Source organism: Phyllobates terribilis, unplaced genomic scaffold, assembly GCF_046119375.1.
Source record: "Phyllobates terribilis strain yellow unplaced genomic scaffold, ASM4611937v1 Scaffold_1__5_contigs__length_1240528914, whole genome shotgun sequence".
Lineage (NCBI taxonomy): Eukaryota > Metazoa > Chordata > Amphibia > Anura > Dendrobatidae > Phyllobates > Phyllobates terribilis.
In genome coordinates this window covers 728,579,599-728,604,779 of record NW_027362761.1, presented here as the reverse complement: position 1 = coordinate 728,604,779, position 25,181 = coordinate 728,579,599, and positions in this window count along the sequence as shown.

Below are 25,181 nucleotides of genomic sequence, written 5' to 3'. Positions count from 1 at the left end.
AGACTCTTTTAAACAGATATATTGGTGTCTGACCAGTCAGGAAGACACTACTACAGTTTTTTTTTTCCGCAAAAAATGCCAAAAGCAGGATAATATAGAGAGTTGACCTGTGGAACTGCAAAACCACAGTTCTATTTCTCTGGCCTACACCAGACTCTTTTAAACAGATATATTGGTTGCTGACCAGTCAGTGAGACACTATTACAGTTTTTTTGACAGCAAAAAATGCCAAAAGCAAGATAATACAGAGATTTGACCTGTGGAACTGCAAAACCACAGTTCTATTTCTCTGGCCTACACCAGACTCTTTTAAACAGATATATTGGTGTCTGACCAGTCAGGGAGACACTACTACAGTTTTTTTTTTCCGCAAAAAATGCCAAAAGCAGGATAATACAGAGATTTGACCCTTGGAACTGCAAAACCACAGTTCTATTTCTCTGGCCTACACCAGACTCTTTTAAACAGATATATTGGTGTCTGAACAGTCAGGGAGACACTATTTCAGGTTTTTTTTATGGCAAAAAATGCCAAAAGCAGGATAATATAGAGATTTGACCCGTGGAACTGCAAAACCACAGTTCTATTTCTCTGGCCTACACCAGACTCTTTTAAACAGATATACTGGTGTCTGACCAGTCAGGGAGACACTATTACAGTTATTTTTTACGGCAAAAAATGCCAAAAGCAGGATAATACAGAGAGTTGACCCGTGGAACTGCAAAACCACAGTTCTATTTCTCAAGACAACACCAGACTCTTTTAAACAGATATATTGGTGTCTGACCAGTCAGGGATACACTAATACAGTTTTTTTATGGCAAAAATGCCAAAAGCAGGATAATACAGAGATTTGACCCGTGGAACTGCAAAACCACAGTTCTATTTCTCTGTCCTACACCAGACTCTTGTAAACAGATATATTGGTGTCTGACCAGTCAGGGAGACACATTTACAGTTTTTTTTCACGGCAAAAAAGGCCAAAAGCAGGATAATACAGAGATTTGACCCGTGGAACTGCAAAACCACAGTTCTATTTCTCTGGCCTACACCAGACTCTTTTAAACAGATACATTGGTGTCTGTCCAGTCAGGGAGACACTATTACAGGTTTTTTTTAAGGCAAAAAATACCAAAAGCAGGATAATACAGAGATTTGACCTGTGGAACTGCAAAACAACAGTTCTATTTCTCTGGCCTACACCAGACTCTTTTAAACAGATATATTGGTGTCTGACCAGTCAGGGAGACACTATTACTGATTTTTTTTTTAACGGCAAAAATTGCCAAAAGCAGGATAATATAGAGATTTGACCCGTGGAACTACAAAACCACAGTTCTATTTCTCTGGCCTACACCAGACGCTTTTAAACAGATATATTGGTGTCTGACCAGTCAGGGAGACACTAGTACAGTTTTTTTTACCGCAAAAAATGCCAAAAGAAGGACAATACAGAGATTTGACCCGTGGAACTGCAAAACCACAGTTCTATTTCTCTGGCCTACACCAGACTCTTTTAAACAGATATACTGGTGTCTGACCAGTCAGGGAGACACTATTACAGTTATTTTTTACGGCAAAAAATGCCAAAAGCAGGATAATACAGAGAGTTGACCCGTGGAACTGCAAAACCACAGTTCTATTTCTCAAGCCAACACCAGACTCTTTTAAACAGATATATTGGTGTCTGACCAGTCTGTGAGACACTATTACAGTTTTTTTTGACAGCAAAAAATGCCAAAAGCAGGATAATACAGAGATTTGACCTGTGGAACTGCAAAACCACAGTTCTATTTCTCTGGCCAACACCAGACTCTTTTAAACAGATATATTGGTGTCTGACCAGTCAGGGAGACACTATTACAGTTTTTTTTTACGGCAAAAAATGCCAAAAGCAGGATAATACAGAGATTTGACCCTTGGAACTGCAAAACCACAGTTCTATTTCTCTGGCCTACACCAGACTCTTTTAAATAGATATATTGGTGTCTGAACAGTCAGGGAGACACTATTACAGGGTTTTTTTTACGGCAAAAAATGCCAAAAGCAGGATAATACAGAGATATGACCCGTGGAACTGCAAAACCACAGTTCTATTTCTCTGGCCTACACCAGACTCTTGTAAACAGATATATTGGGGTCTGACCAGTCAGGGAGACACTATTACAGTTTTTTTTTACGGCAAAAAATGCCAAAAGCAGGATAATACAGAGATTTGACCTGTGGAACTGCAAAACCACAGTTCTATTTCTCTGGCCTACACCAGACTCTTTTAAACAGATATATTGGTGTCTGACCAGTCAGGCAGACACTATTACTGATTTTTTTTTTACGGCAAAAAACGCCAAAAGCAGGATAATATAGAGAGTTGACCCGTGGAACTGCAAAACCACAGTTCTATTTCTCTGGCCAACACCAGACTCTTTTAAACAGATATATTGGTGTCTGACCAGTCAGTGAGACACTATTACCGTTTTTTTTTACAGCAAAAAATGCCAAAAGCAGGATAATACAGAGATTTGACCTGTGGAACTGCAAAACCACAGTTCTATTTCTCTGGCCTACATCAGACTCTTTTAAACAGATATATTGGTGTCTGACCAGTCAGGGAGACACTATTACAGTTTTTTTTTACCGCACAAAATGCCAAAAGCAGGATAATACAGAGATTTGACCCGTGGAACTGCAAAACCACAGTTCTATTTCTCTGGCCTACACCAGACTCTTTTAAACAGGTATATTGGTGTCTGACCAGTCAGGGAGACACTATTACAGTTTTTTTTACCGCAAAAAATGCCAAAAGCAGGACAATACAGATTTTTGACCCGTGGTACTGCAAAACCACAGTTCTATTTCTCTGGCCTACACCAGACTCTTTTAAACAGATATATTGGTGTCTGACCAGTCAGGGAGACACTATTACAGATTTTTTTTTTACGGCAAAAAATGCCAAAAGCAGGATAATACAGAGATTTGACCCGTGGAACTGCAAAACCACAGTTCTATTTCTCTGTCCTACACCAGACTCTTGTAAACAGATATATTGGTGTCTGACCAGTCAGGGAGACACTTTTACAGTTTTTTTTCGCGGCAAAAAAGGCCAAAAGCAGGATAATACAGAGATTTGACCCGTGGAACTGCAAAACCACAGTTCTATTTCTCTGGCCTACACCAGACTCTTTTAAACAGATATACTGGTGTCTGACCAGTCAGGGAGACACTATTACAGTTATTTTTTACGGCAAAAAATGCCAAAAGCAGGATAATACAGAGAGTTGACCCGTGGAACTGCAAAACCACAGTTCTATTTCTCAAGCCAACAACAGACTCTTTTAAACAGATATATTGGTGTCTGACCAGTCAGGGAGACACTTTTACAGTTTTTTTTTCACGGCAAAAAATGCCAAAAGCAGGATAATACAGAGATTTGACCCGTGGAACTGCAAAACCACAGTTCTATTTCTCTGGCCTACACCAGACTCTTTTAAACAGATGTACTGGTGTCTGACCAGTCTGTGAGACACTATTACAGTTTTTTTTGACAGCAAAAAATGCCAAAAGCAGGATAATACAGAGATTTGACCTGTGGAACTGCAAAACGACAGTTCTATTTCTCTGGCCAATACCAGACTCTTTTAAACAGATATATTGGTGTCTGACCAGTCAGGGAGACACTATTACAGTTTTTTTTTACGGCAAAGAATGCCAAAAGCAGGATAATACAGAGATTTGACCCTTGGAACTGCAAAACCACAGTTCTATTTCTCTGGCCTACACCAGACTCTTTTAAATAGATATATTGGTGTTTGAACAGTCAGGGAGACACAATTACACGGTTTTTTTACGGCAAAAAATGCCAAAAGCAGGATAATACAGAGATTTGACCCGTGGAACTGCAAAACCACAGTTCTATTTCTCTGGCCTACACCAGACTCTTGTAAACAGATATATTGGGGTCTGACCAGTCAGGGAGACACTATTACAGTTTTTTTTTACGGCAAAAAATGCCAAAAGCAGGATAATACAGAGATTTGACCTGTGGAACTGCAAAACCACAGTTCTATTTCTCTGGCCTACACCAGACTCTTTTAAACAGATATATTGGTGTCTGACCAGTCAGGCAGACACTATTAGTGATTTTTTTTTTACGGCAAAAAGCGCCAAAAGCAGGATAATATAGAGAGTTGACCCGTGGAACTGCAAAACCACAGTTCTATTTCTCTGGCCAACACCAGACTCTTTTAAACAGATATATTGGTGTCTGACCAGTCAGTGAGACACTATTACCGTTTTTTTTTTACAGCAAAAAATGCCAAAAGCAGGATAATACAGAGATTTGACCTGTGGAACTGCAAAACCACAGTTCTATTTCTCTGGCCTACATCAGACTCTTTTAAACAGATATATTGGTGTCTGACCAGTCAGTGAGACACTATTACAGTTTTTTTTACCGCACAAAATGCCAAAAGCAGGATAATACAGAGATTTGACCCGTGGAACTGCAAAACCACAGTTCTATTTCTCTGGCCTACACCAGACTCTTTTAAACAGATATATTGGTGTCTGACCAGTCAGGGAGACACTATTACAGTTTTTTTTACCGCAAAAAATGCCAAAAGCAGGACAATACAGATTTTTGACCCGTGGTACTGCAAAACCACAGTTCTATTTCTCTGGCCTACACCAGACTCTTTTAAACAGATATATTGGTGTCTGACCAGTCAGGGAGACACTATTACAGATTTTTTTTTTACGGCAAAAAATGCCAAAAGCAGGATAATATAGAGAGTTGACCTGTGGAACTGCAAAACCACAGTTCTATTTCTCTGGCCTACACCAGACTCTTTTAAACAGATATATTGGTGTCTGACCAGTCAGGAAGACACTACTACAGTTTTTTTTTTCCGCAAAAAATGCCAAAAGCAGGATAATATAGAGAGTTGACCTGTGGAACTGCAAAACCACAGTTCTATTTCTCTGGCCTACACCAGACTCTTTTAAACAGATATATTGGTTGCTGACCAGTCAGTGAGACACTATTACAGTTTTTTTGACAGCAAAAAATGCCAAAAGCAAGATAATACAGAGATTTGACCTGTGGAACTGCAAAACCACAGTTCTATTTCTCTGGCCTACACCAGACTCTTTTAAACAGATATATTGGTGTCTGACCAGTCAGGGAGACACTACTACAGTTTTTTTTTTCCGCAAAAAATGCCAAAAGCAGGATAATACAGAGATTTGACCCTTGGAACTGCAAAACCACAGTTCTATTTCTCTGGCCTACACCAGACTCTTTTAAACAGATATATTGGTGTCTGAACAGTCAGGGAGACACTATTTCAGGTTTTTTTTATGGCAAAAAATGCCAAAAGCAGGATAATATAGAGATTTGACCCGTGGAACTGCAAAACCACAGTTCTATTTCTCTGGCCTACACCAGACTCTTTTAAACAGATATACTGGTGTCTGACCAGTCAGGGAGACACTATTACAGTTATTTTTTACGGCAAAAAATGCCAAAAGCAGGATAATACAGAGAGTTGACCCGTGGAACTGCAAAACCACAGTTCTATTTCTCAAGACAACACCAGACTCTTTTAAACAGATATATTGGTGTCTGACCAGTCAGGGAGACACTTTTACAGTTTTTTTTCACGGCAAAAAAGGCCAAAAGCAGGATAATACAGAGATTTGACCCGTGGAACTGCAAAACCACAGTTCTATTTCTCTGGCCTACACCAGACTCTTTTAAACAGATATACTGGTGTCTGACCAGTCTGTGAGACACTATTACAGTTTTTTTTGACAGCAAAAAATGCCAAAAGCAGGATAATACAGAGATTTGACCTGTGGAACTGCAAAACGACAGTTCTATTTCTCTGGCCAATACCAGACTCTTTTAAACAGATATATTGGTGTCTGACCAGTCAGTGAGACACTATTACAGTTTTTTTTTACGGCAAAAAATGCCAAAAGCAGGATAATACAGAGATTTGACCCTTGGAACTGCAAAACCACAGTTCTATTTCTCTGGCCTACACCAGACTCTTTTAAATAGATATATTGGTGTTTGAACAGTCAGGGAGACACAATTACACGGTTTTTTTACGGCAAAAAATGCCAAAAGCAGGATAATACAGAGATTTGACCCGTGGAACTGCAAAACCACAGTTCTATTTCTCTGGCCTACACCAGACTCTTGTAAACAGATATATTGGGGTCTGACCAGTCAGGGAGACACTATTACAGTTTTTTTTTACGGCAAAAAATGCTAAAAGCAGGATAATACAGAGATTTGACCTGTGGAACTGCAAAACCACAGTTCTATTTCTCTGGCCTACACCAGACTCTTTTAAACAGATATATTGGTGTCTGACCAGTCAGGCAGACACTATTACTGATTTTTTTTTTACAGCAAAAAGCGCCAAAAGCAGGATAATATAGAGAGTTGACCCGTGGAACTGCAAAACCACAGTTCTATTTCTCTGGCCAACACCAGACTCTTTTAAACAGATATATTGGTGTCTGACCAGTCAGTGAGACACTATTACCGTTTTTTTTTTACAGCAAAAAATGCCAAAAGCAGGATAATACAGAGATTTGACCTGTGGAACTGCAAAACCACAGTTCTATTTCTCTGGCCTACATCAGACTCTTTTAAACAGATATATTGGTGTCTGACCAGTCAGTGAGACACTATTACAGTTTTTTTTTACCGCACAAAATGCCAAAGCAGGATAATACAGAGATTTGACCCGTGGAACTGCAAAACCACAGTTCTATTTCTCTGGCCTACACCAGACTCTTTTAAACAGATATATTGGTGTCTGACCAGTCAGGGAGACACTATTACAGTTTTTTTTACCGCAAAAAATGCCAAAAGCAGGACAATACAGATTTTTGACCCGTGGTACTGCAAAACCACAGTTCTATTTCTCTGGCCTACACCAGACTCTTTTAAACAGATATATTGGTGTCTGACCAGTCAGGGAGACACTATTACAGATTTTTTTTTTACGGCAAAAAATGCCAAAAGCAGGATAATATAGAGAGTTGACCTGTGGAACTGCAAAACCACAGTTCTATTTCTCTGGCCAACACCAGACTCTTTTAAACAGATATATTGGTTGCTGACCAGTCAGTGAGACACTATTACAGTTTTTTTGACAGCAAAAAATGCCAAAAGCAAGATAATACAGAGATTTGACCTGTGGAACTGCAAAACCACAGTTCTATTTCTCTGGCCTACACCAGACTCTTTAAAACAGATATATTGGTGTCTGACCAGTCAGGGAGACACTACTACAGTTTTTTTTTACCGCAAAAAATGCCAAAAGCAGGATAATACAGAGATTTGACCCTTGGAACTGCAAAACCACAGTTCTATTTCTCTGGCCTACACCAGACTCTTTTAAACAGATATATTGGTGTCTGAACAGTCAGGGAGATACTATTTCAGGTTTTTTTTACGGCAAAAAATGCCAAAAGCAGGATAATATAGAGATTTGACCCGTGGAACTGCAAAACCACAGTTCTATTTCTCAGGCCTACACCAGACTCTTTTAAACAGATATATTGGTGTCTGACCAGTCAGGGAGACACTATTACCGTTTTTTTTACGGCAAAAAATGCCAAAAGCAGGATAATACAGAGATTTGACCCGTGGAACTGCAAAACCACAGTTCTATATCTCTGGCCTACACCAGACTCTTTTAAACAGATATATTGGTGTCTGACCAGTCAGGGAGACACTATTACCTTTTTTTTTACGGCAAAAAATGCCAAAAGCAGGATAATACAGAGATTTGACCCGTGGAACTGCAAAACCACAGTTCTATTTCTCTGGCCTACATCAGACTCTTTAAACAGATATATTGGTGTTTGAACAGTCACAGACACACTCAATTTTTTTTTTGGGGGGGGGGGATACCAAAAGGTTAATAAGAAGCATATTTGTACAGTCTGACTGAGGGCAAAAAAAAATACAGGTTTTAGATAAAAAAAAAAGAATTTATCCTGGCCCCTGAGACCGGTGGATAAGTCTAGCAATTTGACCAACAGGAGCACACAGGACTATAATGCAGCGTTTGCTGGTATAACCACTGCGTCTCCTAAAAAGCCTGCCTGCCTGATATCTGGGATGGATATTAGTCCTATGAAGGACTGTTTGTTTGATTTGGCAGGCTTTAGAGACCATATACCAACTATTTCAGAGAATAAATCTCTCCCTAGCTCAGCAGCACTGACCCTACACTGGCTGATCCGGAGAAACTGTGTCCAAGATGGCGTCGCCCGGTTTTAAATTCTCTAGGTGACGCTGTGCGGCCAGCCAATCACTGTAATGCCCACAAACATGGCTGCGGCATTCCAGTGACTGGCTGGCAATCCCTGCATGTTCATTGGCTCTGTAAAGAGCGCCAAACGTGCAGGGCGGAGACCCGAGCTCCCTCCCGAGTAACCCAGAAATGCTCGGTGCTCGCCTAACATCCCGAGTAGCGAGATGCTCGGGTGAGTACTAGCTGAGACCAAAAAAAGCTCCTGTTTGTTATGATCCACCTGTTTGTTATGACCCCTGTTTGTTAAGCTGGCCCCCTGCCGCTAGCATTTTCTGCTGGGAATTTTTTCAACATATTTTCCACAATGTCCTTCTGGTATAGTACCATTTTAGTAGACCTCTCCGCCTCAGGAAAGATAGATTCAAAGTTCTCCTTGTAGTGTGGATCTAGCAGGGTGAGCAAGCAGTTCTCTTTTTTGGCCACGATGAATGTAACGCAAGGGTCACGGGAAAGTCGGTCATATGTGCCAAGCTTCCTACAGCCAATACTTCCCTGTCTCCACCATGATGACTACTCTCCATCTCCTCCTCCTCCTCCATCTCTTCCACCTCATTCCCCTTCTCAGCCTACCTACGTAGGAGAGACGGGACGAAGCTTGTGTGGGTACTAGCCTTTGTTGTTCTTGCAACCAGCTCCTGTTCCTCCTCCTCAGCCTCCTCATTGTTACCAAATCCGTGCTGAGAAGATAAGATGAGGTTTGGTGGGTAGTATCTCCCTGTCTCAGGTCTTCCTCCATCTCCACATGGTATGCATGCAAAGATTCAGCTTTCCTTGTGATCAGTGACTGATTAAGCAGGCACAGAAGTGGTATCATTGAGCTGATTATGGCATCATTGCCACTAATCATCTTTGTGGCGTCCTCAAAGTCTTGGAGAACCACATCCATGCCTACTCTTCAGTTGTTATGTACAGAGGCTACCCAGAACACCAATGGGCATTGTTGGAGCTGGTATTCGACAACTGGCCTCTGCTGCTCACAAAGTCTTGCCAGCATGTGCAGTGTGGAGTCCCAGCACATGGTGATTAGAGATGAGCGTTGTTCTACTCGAACTGTTCGCCAATCTCAAATTCGAGCTGTTTTGGGCGGTGTTCGAGCCGGTCGGCGAACACGAACAATTTGAGAAAAATTCGGCTGTTCGAGGTTATGTTCGATAACTGTTTGTGCACCAAAATCATAACTGGATTTTTTCTCAGTAATGATGAAAATTAATGTTAATACGCAGTTTGAGTGTACAGCGGGGCGGGGGGAGGGGCAGGGGATGGATCTCTGCAGGAACAATGAAGATCTCCATTTTTTTTTCTCTTTCCCGCATTTGCAGTGGGGAGGTGCAATCTGTCAGCCTATCAGCAGCGCACACACGGAGCGAAGTGCTTTTTTTCACACAAGCAAGGGCATGTGTGATTGGCAGTGTATGTCACATGTCCTTGCCCTATAAGACCAAGCCATTTTCCCCGTCGCCACCATTTTCTCACTGCTGCAGCTGCGTGTTAGACGGCACCGCTGTTGCTGTGTGCGCTATACCTTGTTAATTTCAAGCCAATTTTCGCACAAATATACAGATAGCTTGGGAGTAGGGAATAGTTGTGATTGCAGTCCTTTTAAGGACTAGGTTACAGCATTTCCTACGACTTTTATCAAGCAGGTCTGTGCTCTTAAATAGATAGATTGTGGGAGTAAAGACTAATTGTAATTGGAGTCCTTTTCAGGACTAGGTTACATCAGTTCCTATCAGTTTTTGCCAGGCAGGTCTGTGCCAGTGCTGTGCAAGTTTTTTTCACAGCATTTGGCTGAATCTAGCAAAGCTAATCCTTTTTGGCCTATTGCAGAGTGTGTTAGTCAGTGGAGTAGCCTATCTGTGTTGCAAGATATACCACCTGTGTATAGAATACCAATTTTTTTACTGCACCTAGTGAAGTAAAATCTTTTGGGCATAGCATCATTCTATTAGTCCATCTATACTGACCTCCATCAGGTTGCAAACTGAATATAATTTTTTTCTGCATCTAGCTCTGAAAAAATATTTGGGCTTCTAGCAGTGTGTGGGACTTGGTCTATTAGTCCATCTATACTGACCTCCATCAGGTTGCAAATTAAAAATAATTTTTTTCTGCATCTAGCTCTGAAAAAATATTTGGGCTTCTAGCAGTGTGTGGGACTTGGTCTATTAGTCCATCTATACTGACCTCCATCAGGTTGCAAATTGAATAAAAAAAATTTCTGCATCTAGCTCTGAAAAAATATTTGGGCTTCTAGCGGTGTGTGGGACTTGGTCTATTAGTCCATCTATACTGACCTCCATCAGGTTGCAAATTAAAAATAATTTTTTTCTGCATCTAGCTCTGAAAAAATATTTGGGCTTCTAGCAGTGTGTGGGACTTGGTCTATTAGTCCATCTATACTGACCTCCATCAGGTTGCAAATTAAAAATAATTTTTTTCTTCATTTATCTCTGAAAAAATATTTGGGCTTCTAGCAGCGTGTGGGACTTGTTCTATTAGTCCATCTATACTGACCTCCATCAGGTTGCAAATTAAAAATAATTTTTTTCTGCATCTAGCTCTGAAAAAATATTTGGGCTTCTAGCAGTGTGTGGGACTTGGTCTATTAGTCCATCTATACTGACCTCCATCAGGTTGCAAATTAAAAATAATTTTTTTCTTCATTTAGCTCTGAAAAAATATTTGGGCTTCTAGCAGTGTGTGGGACTTGTTCTATTAGTCCTTCTATACTGACCTCCAGCAGGTTGCAAATTGAATATAATTTTTTTCTGCATCTAGCTCTGAAAAAATATTTGGGCTTCTAGCGGTGTGTGGGACTTGGTCTATTAGTCCATCTATACTGACCTCCATCAGGTTGCAAATTAAAAATAATTTTTTTCTGCATCTAGCTCTGAAAAAATATTTGGGCTTCTAGCAGTGTGTGGGACTTGGTCTATTAGTCCATCTATACTGACCTCCATCAGGTTGCAAATTGAATAAAAAAAATTTCTGCATCTAGCTCTGAAAAAATATTTGGGCTTCTAGCAGTGTGTGGGACTTGGTCTATTAGTCCATCTATACTGACCTCCATCAGGTTGCAAATTAAAAATAATTTTTTTCTGCATCTAACCCAGCCAATAGTTTTGGCCTAATACCACAGTTTGGCCACTCAGCTCTGCTCGGTTACCATCCATTGTTTTTTTGTGCAAACAACTCCAGAGTTGTGAATTAGTTAACCACCAAAATGAGTGGAAAAAGGCCTGCTGCTGGTGGAAAGGGGAATAGGCGTGTTGGGAAGGGGAAAAAAGGTTGTGTCCGTGGGGTAGGTGCAGAAGAAAGACCATCTTCCAGCCAAACTAAAATGTCTACTTCTTTTAGCGGACAATGTGATAAGATCCCTTTCTTACGGCCACGCCAATCGCTACAAATTCCAGATGAGGCACAAAAACAGCAGGTGCTTCAACGGATATCAAGTGCTCCTTTAAGTGGGCTCTCCTCCACATCAACTTCAACATCACAAATACTCCAGTCCTCAAAGGTGTCACCCAAATCGCACTTGCTTCCTCACAGCTCCCAAATCTCCAGCTGCCCGTCTGAGTATGAGGTAGAACAGATGGTTGAGTCTGCAGAGCTGTTTACTCATACTATAGCCTGGGAATCAGAGGTCGACTCCAGCGCTTCTGTGAATCCAGACGAGGAAATGATCTGCACTGATGCCCAGAATCTTTATGAGTCGGATCCAGGACCAGACGCAGAAGGTTCTGACCATAATGTAGACCCTCATTCCCAAACTGTAACTCCTGTTGGTGGAGACAATGAGGAAGACGATGATAAGACTCAAATACCTGATTGGAGCGACAACTTTAGTTTTTTGTCAGGGCAGGAACAGGTTGGCTCTGAGGACGACGGGTGTGATAACGCACAGGGTGATGATGATGAGGTCGGAGATCCCACTTACTGTCAACCCACAGTCAGCCAAGAGATGAGGTCAGCAGAGGAGGTGGAGGAAGATGCTAGTGACGACGAGGTCAGGTTGCGCCTTCCTGGACAGAGACGTAGTACTGGAAGCACGTCAACAACTGCATCCTCAAACACAACTCTGCCTCTCACCACAAGTCGTGGTGGCTCTTCAGGTCGCATGGGTGCTAAGCCTTGCATAGCCTGGGCATTTTTTCAGATCGATAAAGATGACCCAACTCGTGTTATCTGTAACATTTGTCAGCAAAAGCTAAGTAGAGGCCAAAAAATACATAGTTTGAGTACTTCATGCATGAACCGGCACATGGACATGAAGCATAAGTTGCAGTGGGAAGCTCAGTGTGCTACAATGCGGCCTAGCCGGCCGGGCCAACCACCGTCTGCCATATCTTGTGCATCCGCGGCCTCTTCATCCTCTGTGACTGGGGGGACAGCAGTCACACCTGTTTTGGGGCGCAGACCTGCCACCTCTTTACCCGCAACAGCCAGCGTGATTGGCAGGTCATCATTTTCTTTGGAGGTGGTAACACCAGCTGGTCTTGAGCGCTGTCCGACATCGATAGCACCACCTTTGGATCAAGGCAACCTAACATGTCCGCCTGCATCTTCCTCACAGACCGGCAGTTTGCCGGGGACACCCTTATCAACCCCGTCTAAGCACAATAGCCAGCCCTCGGTCCCTCAGATGTGGACAAGTAAAAGACCATTTCCTCCTAGCCATGAGAAAGCTAAGAGGTTGAATTTCACCATCTGCAAGCTCTTGGCTACAGAAATGCTGCCTTTCCGCCTGGTGGACACAGAGGATTTTCGAGACCTTATGTCCGTCGCAGTGCCCCAGTACCAGATGCCCAGTCGGCACTACTTCTCAAAGAAAGGTGTGCCTGCGCTCCACCAGCATGTCGCACACAACATCACCGCTTCTTTGAGAAACTCTGTGTGTGACAGGGTGCATTTCACCACAGACACTTGGACGAGTAGGCATGGACAGGGGCGTTACATGTCGCTGACTGGGCACTGGGTAACTATGGTGACAGCAGGACAAGGGGCTGCTGTCCAAGTCTTGCCGTCCCCACGAGTTGTGCGTCAATCCTCTTTATGTCAAAGTTCCTCCACTGCTTCTGCCTCCTCAACCTCCTCTCGGTCTTCCACCTGCACCCAAAGCCTGTCTGGTCATGCCACAAGCTTTCTAACTGCGCAGAAGGGATCCTGCACACCTCCTTACTATGCTGGCAGTAGGGCTCAACGTCATCAGGCGGTTTTTACATTGAAATGTCTGGGAAATGTGAGTCACACAGCTGAGGAGTTGTGGTCAGCTCTGGAGAACCAATTTCATGAATGGTTGTCTCCACTGGACCTGAAACCAGGGAAGGCCATGTGCGACAATGCTGCAAACCTGGGTGCGGCCCTTCGCCGGGGCAATGTCACACACGTGCCTTGTATGGCTCACGTGTTGAACCTGGTTGTCCAGCAATTTTTAGCCCACTATCCCAGACTAGATGGCCTTCTGCAGAGGGCACGGTCGCTGTGTGCTCACTTCCGCCGTTCGCATCCCGCAGCTCAGCGACTTACATCTCTACAGAAGTCGTTGGGCCTGCCACTTCACCGGCTAAAATGCGATGTGCCTACCCGGTGGAATTCAACTCTGCACATGTTGCAGCGACTGTGGCAGCACCGACAAGCCCTGGTGCAATACGTTCTGACGTATAGCCTGGGCCAACGAGATTCAGAGGTGGGGCAAATCACGCTGGAGGAGTGGTCTCAGATCAGGGACCTATGCACCCTTCTGCACAGTTTTGAAATGGCGACGAAGATGTTTAGTGCTGACGATGCCATTATCAGCATGACTATTCCGGTGATTTACATGCTGGAGCACATGTTAAACAGAATTCGGAGTCAGGTGGTGGCACAAGAGGAGGTGGAGGAAGTAGAGGAGGAGGAGTTGTATGCGGAAGGGCTAACATCTGCAAGGTCCAGACGGTCGGCAGCACCAAGGCGGCAGGCATGTGAGGGTGGGGGAGATGATTTTACCAGGGCGCATGGTAGCAGCCAAACTAGTGAGGAAGGTGCAGGAGCCCAGGAAGAAGTGGAGGACGAACTGATGGAAGACTCATCAGATGAGGGAGACCTTGATCACATTTCTGTTGTGCGAGGTTGGGGGGAGAGGACAGAGGAAGGAAGCATGATTGTTACCTCGCCACCAACACAACAGGGACTTGGTGCTCCTGGATGCGCAACACACATGAGTGCCTTCTTGCTGCACTACCTGCAACATGACCCTCGAATTGTGAGAATTAGAAATAATCCTGACTACTGGGTTGCCACACTGTTAGATCCCCGGTACAAAAGTAAATTTGCAGAAATTATTCCTGCCATAGAAAGGGATGCACGCATGCAGGAGTATCAGCAGAGACTGTTGCAGAATCTTACATGTGCTTTTCCAAAAAATACCAGTGGTGCACGTAGTGAATCTCACAGTTCCAACTTGCCAACCGTGGGACAGTCAAGTGTTCAGCACTCAAACCGTAACAGAACCACAGTATCTGCTGGTAACATCAATTTTGCGGAATCATTTCACCACTTTTTTAGCCCATCCTTTGCAAGGCCACAGGAGACAAGAAGTCTGACACATAGTCAACGCCTAGAGACGATGGTACAGGAGTATCTCCAAGTAAACATTGAAGCCACGACTGTGTCACTGGACCCTTGCTCTTTTTGGGCTTCCAATCTGGATAAATGGCCGGAGCTAGCCACTTACGCCTTGGAGATCTTGTCATGCCCCGCAGCCAGCGTTCTGTCTGAACGTGTGTTCAGCGCTGCTGGTGGTGTGCTGACAGATAAGCGCACGCGGCTCTCCACTGATAATGTAGACAGACTCACGTTCATAAAGATGAACAAATCATGGATCCGAAACGACTTTTCTACCCCTGTGTCATCCTGGGGAGAGTAAAAGCTTGATGATTAGTTAAAATCACCCTACCAACCGTTTTAAGCTTTCAAATTACTAATCATGTTTATCTGTATCTTGACTGGAAAATAATTTGGGCTTTGTAGCAGTGTGCAGCACTGATCCTATTAGGCCATTTATAATAAGCTTCACCAGATTTAAAATTAAAAATAATTTTTAGCTGCATCTAGCCCGGAAAATAATTTTGGGGCTCCGAGATGCGCAAGACACATAAGTGCCTTCTTGCTGCACTACCTGCAGCATGACCCTCATATTGTCAGAATTCGAAGTAATCATGACTACTGGGTTGCCACACTCTTAGATCCCCCAAACTTTTCGATCAACCTTTTCATTTTAATAAAGACCAAAAAAATGGTCATTTTTGAAATTATAAGCATTAGCAGGTTGTTAGAAACTGAAATCAAACAGTTTTCAACTCAAAACTTTATTCTAGGTGATGTTACATTTTCACATAGGACCCCTTGTTCGAAAGGAGCTTCTGAACTCTCTCGTCCATTGAATTTGTCAGGTTTTGGATGGTTTCTGCTTCAATTGTTTTGCATGAGGACAGAATACCCTCCCAGAGCTGTTGCTTAGATGTGAACTGCCTCCCGCCATCATAGACACTCCTTTTAATGATGCTCCAAAGGTTCTGAATGGGGTAGAGGTCAGGGGAGCATGGGGGTCACACCATAAGTTTGTCCCCTTTTATGCCCATATCAGCCAGAGATGCAGATGTTTTATGTGCAGCATGAGATGGTGCATTATCATGCAGAAAAATGATCTTGCTGTGAAATACACGGTTCTTCTTCTTGAACCATGGCAGGAAGTGCTGTTTGAGAAAATCCACATACATTATGGAGTTCATCTTTAGCGCCTTCAGGGATCCTAAAGGGGCCGACAATCTCTCTCCCCATGATTCCAGCCCAAAACATTACTCCACCTCCTCCTTGTTGGCGCTGTAGCCGTGTTTGCGTGGGGTGTCCATCAACCAGCCATCCTCCACTCCATTCATCTGGACCATCGAGCGCTGCATGGCACTCATCCGTGAACAAAACAGTTTTGAAATCAGTCTTCATGTAATGTTTGGCCCACTGGAGCTGTTTCTGCTTGTGTGAAGTGGATAGAGGAGGTCGACAGGATGGCGTATGCACAGCTGCAAACCTCTGAAGGACCCTGCATCTTGTTGTTCGGGCCACGTTGGAGGCACAAGCAGCTTCAAAAACTTGTCTGCTGCTATGACAAGGCTTTTTTGCCGCTGCTCTTTCAACCTGACGTAATTGCCTGTAGGAAAGAGTCCTCAATTTGCCCTTATCAGCACGCACACGTGTGTACTGTGAATCAGCTACATACTTCTTGATTGCCAAGACACTTCATCCTGATCATCGCACAATGTTGATTGTAGTCATGCCTTGACCTAAACACTCCACAATTTGTTGCTTCTCAGCAGCCGACACATCCTTTTTCTTTCCCATTTTGGCAGAAAATGTAGGCTGCTTAATAATGTGAGAGAGCCTTCTTAAGTAGTCTTGCCTTTCATTGGACACACCTGCCAAACTAATTAGCACAGGTGTCTGCAATTGCTTACAGTGATATAAAGAGCCCCGACACACATCACCATCAATGAGTTTAACTGACAAACAAACAAATTCTTCCCTTATCACTCCTAAACACTTTTTGCATAATAATTTGGAACGCGGTGTACATGTGCTTTTCCACAAAACACCAGTGGTTCACGTAGTGAATCTTACAGTTCTAACTTGCCAACCGTGGTCTGTATGGAATTGTTCAATAAAGGGCCCAAAATTAAGATAACATAGATGGGAGAGGTCTCTATGAATAGGAATTCCTAAGTATTTGATACCCTGTGAGGGCCAGGCAAAGGGAAAGTTGGACTGGATGGAATCCTATATGGATTTAGGGAGGGAGACATCGAGGGCCTCAGACTTCGCTGCATTGATTTTAAAATTTTACCATGTAACAAAGTGATCTATTTCAGCCATAACAGCAGGGATGGATATATGTGATTGAGTGATATATACTAGGACATCATCAGCAAATAGAGAGCACTTGTACTCGGTGCCTCTCACCTCAATCCACCTAATATTGGGGTTATGGCGAATTGATGAGAGCAGGTGCTCCGTCACTAGGATGTATAAGAGAGGGGACAGAGGACATCCCTGCCTTGTCCCATTGGTGATTGTGAAAGGTGATGAAAATGTTCTGACGCACCCCCTGGGCCTTGGGACACCCGGAGCCGGACCCTTTTTGGTGGATGCTGGTGGTTGTAGTCTTCGTGGCGGCGATCCGGTTCCGTGGCTCAGGGCGGTCAAACCAGTGGCGGAACTATTTATGTGGTTTTGATGTTTAAATGTCAGACTACGCCATCCGTGGATTGCGGTCAGAGTGAACCGCCGCTACAGGGCAGACCGCTAAGGCTGGTGTTGTGGGTGCAGCAGAGCGTAGCATAACTCCCCACGGGAGGAGTATAGCCTCAGGGCAGTGTATGCGGAGGATGGGGGTGATGGTGCAGGGCAGCAGCAGTAACGACACGGAGTCAGTGATGCAGTTCAGGGCCTTTACTCACAGTTCTTATTATCCAGACCACGTCTGCAGGTAACGGCTGCCCACGTCGTACTGTGCTCACCAGGTAAGGGGCTCAGACAACTCCCAGATAACTTTGGAGCGCTTCACAGGACCCCCTTTGTGTGTCCTTTGTCTGGCCTTTCTTACCAACACTTCTGTCCGGCTGCCTCGGGCCTCCTCTTGGTAAACTTGGCGCCAGTTTCCCTGACCCTATGTGGTGCCTTCCTAGCGGGTGGAGCAAGGGGCTGCGCCACATAAAATGTCAGAGCCTCCGGTTTCTAGCTGAGGGTCGTTTCCTGCCTCCACTAGTTCAGGGACCGGTCTCCCCCTTTGGCCTGACCCCTCCACGCAGGTGGATTCGGGCGTGCGGTGGCGACTCGCCCGTCTGCACCCCTGGGATCCCTTCATTCCTCGTTCCTGGAGCCTTCTCCGCTCCTCTTCCTTCCTTCTCCCTCTTGCAGGCCTGGGCCTCTGTTACTAGGCCCGCCTCCGGAGCAGAGCTCATGCAGAGCCCCTGCTCCCTGCCACTTCTGCTCAGACTTCTCTGCACTGAACTAAGATGGTGCCCACCTTTTATACTCCCTTCTCAATGCACCCAGGAACTGCTTCCTCCCTGCTCCTGCACTGCAGGGTTCCCCTTCCTCAGTGTTCCCTCCCCCCACTCCAGCCAGGGACAGGGACTGTCGTGCCCATCTCAGGGGCATATTGGTCGCCCTGCCCCACGGCAATGTGGTGTAATGCATGCAGGTGTCGGGTCCTGATCCACACTCCATCCTTATCTGAAAGTGAGATATCACACCTCTGGGTGAGGTGCAATACGTCTGTAGCAACCGAGCCCTCGGTGCTACAGTTCCATTTATCTTCAGCCTAGGTGACGTATTGTGATACAGGGCCGTGATTTTGGCTATAAAAGGGTCCCCTAGACCCCTACCCCAAGCTTTTTAAGAGAATCATATATGGCGTGCCAGGAGACTCTATGGAATGCTTTCTCAGCATCCAACGAGAGTATCTACTTACAAATTTTTAACTGCATCTAGCCCAGGAAATACTTTGTGCCTAGTAGCAGTGTCTGCTAGTCAGCGGATTATCCCGGCTGTTAAGCAAGCTACACCACCTGTAGTTTGGACACTTAATTTTTTCAAAGGAAATGCTTCGGGACCACGGGATACTCAGTGAAGAGCATCAGGAGGCACCCCAAGGCATAGGGGCTGGGACTGGCACTAGGATGCCTTGCGGTGGACAGCCGAGCTCGATCCTTATAAAAGCTTTTTAACTGCAGCAGCTTTAGTGGACGCTACTGGAGCTGGAATTACGCGGCTGCTGGCATGAGACTTGCCCTCCAATAGATCCTTGTAAATGGATTTAAAGTGTATTCATTCAAATTAGAGGGACAATTTAAATTAAAAAGCTTAGAGCTGCCTCCACCACAGGGGGGCTCTCTCGACCCACCAGCGGACAGGCACCAGTATTGGGAGAGGGGGGCTGGCCGTCAGGGTTCACCGCGGCTCTGGCACAAACCCGGCGACACGGAGGTGGCACGGGCAGGAGCGGACTGGCCGTCTCGGCTTCTCACTTTTTGGATTTTAGAAGGGCATGACATGCCTATATCTGTTTCTCCCCCTCCTTTTACTCCTCCACCTCTTTTCTTTTCGCATGACTATATGTACTTGTCACTTTTCCATGTGTTAGTTGTGTCTTCTGAGCAGTTTGTCAGCTTTTGGACACCTTTGAAGGTGTTTTCTATGTGTTTCTATGTGTTTTTGTTTGCCTGCCATTGGTTTTAACGGTGTTCGAAGGTGTTCGACGAACAGTTCGACGAACAGTTCGGCGAACACACGGGTGTTCGACGAACCGAACCGAACTCGAACACTACGGGGGTGGCTCAACACTAATGGTGATGTCGCACACCGGTAGGTGAGCTGGCTCTTGCATGAACTGCTGCAGCACTGCCAGAGCGGTGGCAGCTGTAGTTGATTTGCGGAACTTGGCGCTGATGCGGAGTAACAAGCTCTTGCAAATCTGGGTATATTTTGAGAAACCGCTGAAACACCAAGTTTAGCACATGGGCAAAGAACGGGATGTGTGTGAGCGTGACTAGCTTCACAGCTGCCACCAGGTTACAGCCATTATCACACACAACCATGCCTGGTAGGAGGTTCAGTGATCCACAGTTTTGTCTGGTCTGTTATTCCTTTCAATAACTCTGCCACGGTGTGCGGTTTGTCTCCTAGACAAATTAGCTTCAGCAGAGCTTGTTGCCACTTCCCCAAGGCAGTGCTGCAGAGCTTCCAGCTTCTGGCTGATGTGGAAGACGTGCTCTGAGATGCAAAATCAGAGATGGAGGATGAGGACGAGCAGGAGGGGGTGCTGGAAAACTGCTGTAGAAGGTGGAGGAAACCATGATAGAAGTGGGGCAAGCAATCCTCGGCATCGGGAGCACATGTACCATGCCAGAGTGGGACTCCACACTGGCCTCCACAATGTTCACCCAATGTGTCGTCAGGGAAATTTAGTGTCCGTGGCCACAAGCACTTGTCCACGTGTCAGTTGTTAAGTAGACAATCCCAGTAAGTGCATTAGTAAGAGTATGGGTGATGTTTCTGTGCTTGTGCAGGTACAAGGCGGGGATGCTAGACCACCGGAGAAATAGTGGTGGCTGAGGATGAAGTACTGAGGGACGGCTGCCACTATGATTCGGCGGAAATCCTCTATGTCTACAAGTCCAGCAGCCTGGAAATGTGCCCGTTTAGAGTTTGGGCCTGTGGGTGGGTGGCTGGGAACTTTCTTTTTCATTCCAAGGCCTGGGGTAGGGACAGCTGAATGCTGTGCTGGGAAAAGTTTTTGGAAGTCCCTGATAATGGTGCCTCAGAATTTGCAAGGACAGGTGCAGGGCCGGAGGCATCTGCACCAGTGTCATGGACAATGGATTGGGAAACACCTAGCACAGGGAAGAGGCAGTGGTGTCACCCGTTGGCACCAAACGTGGACCCAGGTGCTCGGCCCACTGAGTTGGGTGCTTAGATGACATGTGCCTGATCATGCTGGTGGCGGGTAGGCTCTTAGTGGTCAGGCCCCTGCTGATCTTGGCATGGCACAGGTTGCAAATTACCATTTTTTTGCCTCAGAACTCTCTTTAAAAAGTCCCAGACTGAGTGTCGGTGCTCTGTGGAACAGTTGCTTGCTTTCTCACTCTGGTCACGCCACTGCCTCTTCCTGCCTGTTTCAGTGCTGCCGATTCCTCCCCCTCAGCAATGCTGATTCCTCTCCCTCAGCACTGTTGGCCTCGCTCTGCATGCCAGCTTCCCAGATTGGATCGGTGACGTCATCATTCACCACCTTGTCTTCCACAGCCGCACCCTGGTTCTCCTGACTTTGTGACTTAACAACAACTTGACTCATCAGCAACTTATCATCATCTGTGTCTCATCATCATCTACCTCCTTAGACAAAATTTGCCATTCCCCACCATCATCTTCTTGTGATCGTGGCTGCTCTATGTTTTGTGCATCACTAAACAGCATCTACTCATGTCCCTCTTGGAACATGCAGGGTGAAAAGCCACAATCAAGAAATTATATTGTAAAGAGCTCCTCGGAGTGTCTTAGTGTGGGATCACTGGTCTCCTGTGACTCAACATGGCGGGCGAAAGCAGGATCAGAGTGAGGATTAAGTGATCGAGACTGTTCAATGGTGAGATGGAACCGTGTGGAAGACTGGGTGGTACTGACAATTATGCTGGAAGCATTATCTGCTATCCAACCGACCACCTGTTCGAATTGAACTGGTGTGGCTTCAGAAGTGGTGTCCCGTGCCTCCTTGCAAAGTGGGATAGGAAGCTATGTGTTGTGGATGGGCGTGTTTCTTGTGCTCCAGCAACAGGCATAGTGGCACCAGCCCCACATCCTCAGCATCTGCATGCACCATCATCAGCACTTCCACTTCCCCATCCCTTACCGCACGCCTTACGCATTTTCTAATTACGAGGTCTTTGGAAATCAAGTTTATTTTTAATAAAAAAATTGGTCACCCGCAGCATACAAAGCGTTTAAAGAGTTTAATATACCACTGTAATGTAGCACAAAGCACGTTGCACTCTATGGATGACTAATTCAATGCAAAAAGATTTTTTTAACGTTTTTTTTTAGGTTAATACTACCATAATGTAACACTAAGCACGTTACACTGTATGGATGACTAATTCAATCCAGAAAGATTTTTTTAACATTTTTTTGTAGCGTAATATCATTGTAATGTAATAAGAAGCATGCTACACTGTATGGATTACTAATTCAATCCAGAAAGTTTTTTTTTATTGTTTTTTTGTGGAGTAATACCGCTGTAATATAACACTAAGCACGCTACACTGTATGATTTACTAATTCAATCCAGAAAGGTTTTTTGAACATTTTTTAGAGGTTAATACCACCATAATGAAACACTAAGCACTAGTGATGAGCGAGCACTAAAATGCTCTGGTACTTGTTGCTTGGGTCGACCAACTGGAATGCTCGAGTGTTTTGTCCGAGTAATGAGCCAATGTAAGTCTATGGGAAACCCGAGCATTTTTCCGGCGGCCCCCGGTCTGCAGAGGGCCTAAAAATTGCCCAAATCAATGGGAACAGTGCTCAAATTACATGGGAACAGCATGGGGAAGAACCCTGGAAGCATCTCTGACTCCCAGGTCACTGCTGTCAACAATGTTGTAAGAGGTATTAGGCCACTTTTACGGACTCACAATAAAACATACAAAAACAAAATCCAAAATGGATTTTCCTGTGAAAAATGTTAAGGAACATCCTTTCCAGGGTAATGACTTGTATATAAGGAAAAATAAGTATACAAAAACAAAAATGGTCCTCCACACCTTGGGCTGTGTTCACACGTAGCGTTTTTGATGCATTTTTGCACTTTTGCATTGCTTTCAATGGTGAAAAATACATTCATCAGTAAATGTCATTTTAACATTTTACCACTTTAACTTGCCATGTCGTGTGTGAGACATGATCAGACACATCCTGTTTCATTTATAAAGGAGAGACTCTGAAAATCACAAACACTATTTTTATAGGGCCATCGGGCAGCTCTTACTATTCTTAAAGGGCCAGCAGTTGGCTATGCTTTGTTGTTTCCATTATTAAAGAGTGGGTCTGCTATACTGTTATTGGGTATGCAGTGACTGCAAGGGCTGCCAAAAATTTGGACGCACACCAATAACCCTTTGAAGAGAAATAAAGGAGGGTATCAGTAAAAAAAAAGTTCCCATTATAAAGGAGTGGGTCTCCTACAGTGGTAATGCCCATGCAGTGACTACAAGGGCTGCCAAAATTTGGGAAAAACCCCAATAACAATTTAAAGACACATAGAAGTGAGCCTCAGAAACGACATGTTCCCATTAGAAAGGAGTGGCTCTGCTATACAGTTATAAGGTATGCAGTGAGTCCAACGGCTGACAAAATTTAGGAAATACCCCAATAACAATTTAAAGACACATAGAGGTGGACCTCAGTAATGAGTACGACATGTTCCCATTAGAAAGGAGTGGGTCTGCTATACAGTTATAGGGTATGCAGTGAGTCCAACGGCTGCCAAAATTTAGGAAAAACTGCATTAACAATTTAAAGACACATAGAGCTGGGCCACAGTAATGATATGTTCTCATTAGAAAGGAGTGGGACTCTCATACTGTTATTGCTTATGCAGTGAATGCAACGGCTCCCAAAAATTTGGAGGAACTCCAATGCCCCTTGCAAGAGACGTAGAGGTCGGAGGGCCTCCTGAAAACAATGTTCCCAATATTAGGAAGTGGGTCTCCCATGCTGTTTTCCTATGCAGTGAATGCAACGGCTGACAAAATTTTGGAGGAACTCCAATGCCCCTTGCAAGAGACGTAGAGGTCGGAGGGCCTCCTGGAAACAATATTCACATTATTAAGAAGTGGGTCTCCCATACTGTTTGCCTATGCAGTGAATGCAATGGCTGCCAAAAATTTGGAGGAACTCCAATGCCCCTTGCAAGAGATGTAGAGGTCGGAGGGCCTCTTGAAAACAATGTTCCCATTATTATGAAGTTGGTCTCCCATAGTGTTTGCCTATGCAGTGAATGCACCAGCTGCCAAAAATTTGAGGAACTTCAATGCCCCTTGCAAGAGACGTAGATATGGTGATATGGTAGATATTGTGGTGATATGGTGGTGGAGGAAGAGGATGAAGAGGAGGAGGAGGACAAGAGCAAATTGACAAAATCAGGAAGCGTATACCCATGTCTGGGTGTGAAGACAGAGGTGCATGGGAATAGAGTTAGACCTCTCAAAAAAAGACACTGTATTTGAGTTTATGCTACGCTGCTATCATTCGGTGGTGTTGAGAAGTGTGGCCCAATCTAGCCCTTGTTCATTTTTATAACAGTCAGCCTGTCAGCATTTTCAGTTGACAGGCGGATGCGCCTATCAGTTATTATTCCACCAGCGGCACTAAAAACCCGCTCTGACAAAACGCTAGTGGTAGAGCAGGTCTAGACCTCCAAGGCGTAGAGAGCCAGTTTATGCCACGTGTCCACCTTGGATACCCAATAATTATAAGGCACAGAGGAATCATGGAGGATGTTGGTACGGTCAGCAAGGTACTCCCTCAGCATCTTCCGAAGCTTTTCCCTCCTTGTGAGATTACCCCGCGCCTCAGGGCCTGTGCGATGGGAGGGTCTGAGAAAACTGCCCCAGAACTTTGACAGTGTTCCCCTGCCTCTGCTGGATTGCATTTGTGTCTCTCTCACCTGTACTCCTTGGTTTCCCAACGAACTGTGACCTCTGCCGCCAGCATTTTCAGATGGGAATTTTTTTAATAATTCCGCAACAAGGGCATTCTGGTACTGCCCCATTTTATTAGGCCTGTCCTGCAAGGGAATGAGAGACAGAAAATTCTGCTTGTAGCATGGGTCTAGAAGTCTCACCAACAAGTAATAACTGTCACCCAAAATTTGGACAACGTGAGGGTCACGGGAAAAGCAGCTGACTAAACATGCTCTCCTTCTCATCCTCTTCTTCCTCCCTGTCCTCAGGCCATCCACGCTGAACAGATGGTATGACAGTTGTGCAGGTAGTACCGCCTATGGTGCAGGAAACTAGCTCCTGTTCTTCCTCCTCTTCCTCATTGTCACCCAATCCACGTTGGGATAAGATGAGGTTGGGCTTTGTGGAATTACCCTGTATGGTTCCTTGCTCCATCTCATCGTGCTCCGTCTCCAATGCATCCTCTCTAATAGTGAGCAGAGAGCATTTCAGAAGGCAGAGAAGCAAGATGGTTACGCTAATTATGGCGTCATCGCCGCTCACCATCTTGGTGGAGTCCTCAAAGTTTTGG